Source organism: Nannospalax galili, unplaced genomic scaffold, assembly GCF_000622305.1.
Source record: "Nannospalax galili isolate Female #2095 unplaced genomic scaffold, S.galili_v1.0 scaffold1534, whole genome shotgun sequence".
In the NCBI taxonomy this organism is placed as follows: domain Eukaryota; kingdom Metazoa; phylum Chordata; class Mammalia; order Rodentia; family Spalacidae; genus Nannospalax; species Nannospalax galili.
Window position 1 is genome coordinate 137,605 of NW_008333781.1, and position 3,015 is coordinate 140,619.

The following is a 3,015-nucleotide window of genomic DNA, read 5'->3' on the forward strand; positions in this document are numbered from 1 at the left end:
ATATATATGCATTTACTTTTCACTTTGAAATGGATGAGAAGGTATTTTATTTATTCTCAGCAGCAATTTCAGTGTTGGTGGAAATGGAGTTGATAGGTTTCAAGCTTCAGCAAGTGCTTATTGAGCAAAACCAGGGAGGACTGCATTGCACCAGACATTAAGAAAGATAGTCTCCACTTTTGAAAAACTCAGAAATAGGAAAGGTAATACGATAATAAAGTAAGACTTACCAAACATCATACATAAATACTTGCTATTTTGGAGGGGGTGCAAAACCAGTCTATCTTATTTTATTTTTCAGAAAATAATAAAAATTATTTTCATAGTAAATATTTATCCAAGTATACATTTGTATAAATTCACATGATGATAAATTTGGATACTCTGAATGTTTTATAAGAAAACATGATAAGTAATATATTATTATAATTTGTAATTTAATGGAAATAAAATTATATTCAACAAATTAAAAAAAAGAAAACATGAGCCCTAAATATCAGTTTTGTGTGCAAAAACTGTACTGTTATAGCTTTGGGTAATTGTAATTACTGTATAGTCATTATTATCAGGGATACACAAACCCCTCACTCCACAAATAAAAGCCACAAGTGTATATTTCTGCCCAGACTTTCATCAATCACTTGTGTGATTATAATTTCACAGCTGCTCAAAATACATTAAATAAAAACACAAACTTTTTTTTTCAGGTACAACTGACTGGAGAGAAACAAATATGGTTTGCTTCATATAAACCCCAATCCCTCCAAGAAAGTTATAGTGTTGTTAAAGAACCAATTTACACATCCTTACTTAGATTTGTTGCCACCAGGTGGGAGACCATAGCTCACTTCCTGGGAATCAGAGCATTTTAGAAAGGCAGCTTTGATTCACAGACTGTGTAACCCTGGTAGCTATTTAGAAAGAAAACATGAGCCTCCTTTTCTTAGCCTCTCATGTTCAGCATGGAATTGCAGGTAGAAGGTCCTGAGACCTTACTGAATTCCCCAAAGAGAAGACTGCATGCTGAAAGATGCTGAATTGTTGTTGTTGTTGTAATACCAGTTAACCAAATTGCCTAGGAGAAAATTGCAGTATATTCAATATGTGGTTTTGCTCCTTTCTTCTTTTGAACATTCAGGCTAGTTTAACACTTGTTATGAAGAATTTCTTTGGATGGTGAAATTTGTATTTTGTTTGAGATTTTGTGTTTTTGTGTGTATGTGTTTAGAAAAAGCTTTCCTCAAGGAGGCAGTGTTTGAGAACACTGTTACCCCAGCTAATATGGCAATATATTTGTCTTGAAGGTTACAATGCAGGTTAGCTGGTTGTAGGTGCTACTTACTTGAAAATGATGCAGAAGAAAATGGCCTTATCACTGAAGATCAACTATTAACATCTGCACCAGAGAGCAATTACATAGTGACATGGAAGATACTGGAGAAGGATTGAGTTCCTTAGCAATGTGAGTATTTACTTAGATGTTTTGCACCCTTCAGAATCTTCTCAGAATCTTCAGGAGCCATCATCAATTAGTTCATCTACAAGTCCTTCCTGACGGATAATTAGGGTTCTTAATTCTGTTATACAGATATATGAGTTTTTAAAAATGCAAGGATTTTCCAAAAGGAAAATCAACCCCTGGGATCTTAATGGTGCTGCCACATGTCTGTGAGCCACGCAGTCAGCACATGTGAATGAGTACAATGTAAAAGAAGCTAACCTGATTCGCTTTGTCTTGATCCTACATATCTGGCAACAGATATTTTCCAGTCAAGCTGGCAGAAGGTACTTTCGCACTAGGAGATGATTTTCACTAGTGAATAGGGATTGTGGGAGGTACTGACCTCCAGTTTCCCTTCCAGAAGCCAAAGGGGCAATGTAGTGACAGACCATCGTGGTAATTAAAGGCTTAGGTGTCAGTTTTTCAGCCTGGTTCTGGGGAAATGTCACTAAAGCTGGCCACAGGTTGGGTGATTTTTGCACACCTTCCTCCTACCAGTTTAATGCAAATCCTTATCCTTCTACAAAGATCAACAGCAAGCCACAGAGTCAGGGTGACCTCTGGGTTTAGCAGCCTCACCCTCCCTTTCTTGAGATCTCAAAGGAAGGGTATCTTCAGGAAGGGAAAAGGCAAAGATGGGATGGAGAGATTCTATTTAAAAAAATGTCCTTCAGTGTAAATGCATCCACTGGAGTCTAGTCAGCCCACCCAGTGGTCATGTGTAAGTAATACTCTCCCTCACCCAGCAGCAATCAGTCTCAAACAATTCTCAATCTAGTGCTGGTCTGCCACCTATTTCCCACCTCCCCTTTGAGCCCTTGTTTAATTGAGCTGATGTAGGACTCAGCATGTATGGTAGGGTGCTTAGGATTCGGTGGGGAAATAGGGGCAGGTATGGATGGGGGAGGGGGTCTGGATTTGAGTGGGAAATGTTTGAAATTTAAAAAGCTCAATAAAAATATTTAAAAAATATTTAAAAAGTGAACCCCTATCATCCTATTTTTTTTAATACCCACACTGTTTGACTTCTTTGAAACTTTTCACTCTAGTTGTTCTTTTTCTAGTCTTTTATCCTGCAGCTATTTTGCAAACTCAATTCCACTCTGAACTCAGGAAACAACCAGTGCTTCCATTTCTTGGTGCCAGCCTCTACCCCAACCCTAGCATTCTGCATTGTACAAGTGTTAGACGCCCCCAGCAGAAGGACTCCCAAGCCTGCCAAGCAGCAGAATGGGCTGGAGTTTGTTGTGTTTTATTATTTAGTTGTTCCTCTGCGTGTGTGTGTTTAAAGAGAAGCTAAAGTGAGACACAGTGTATGCATTAGCGGCGATTTACAGTTTGGTGGAATAAAATCTAGGGGAAGGAAATACTAGGGGGACCCAAAACAGGGAGAAAAATCAGAGACTGGGTTGCAGGAGTCCAAGGAAAACGTTGAAAATCTTGCCCCCCTCTCCAGCCTGGACAGGTCCTGCAGGACTCTTCTTTTATCCCCGCCCCCCCCCCGCCCCCGCCAA

The 3,015-nt window shown here is 39.1% G+C and overlaps 1 protein-coding gene across 1 annotated transcript in view; it reads right to left on the bottom strand.

The window, feature by feature from the left end:
• The window catches only part of LOC103730284 (diacylglycerol kinase kappa), a 115,918-nt gene that overhangs the window by 111,361 nt on the left and 1,542 nt on the right, over positions 1-3,015 (bottom strand).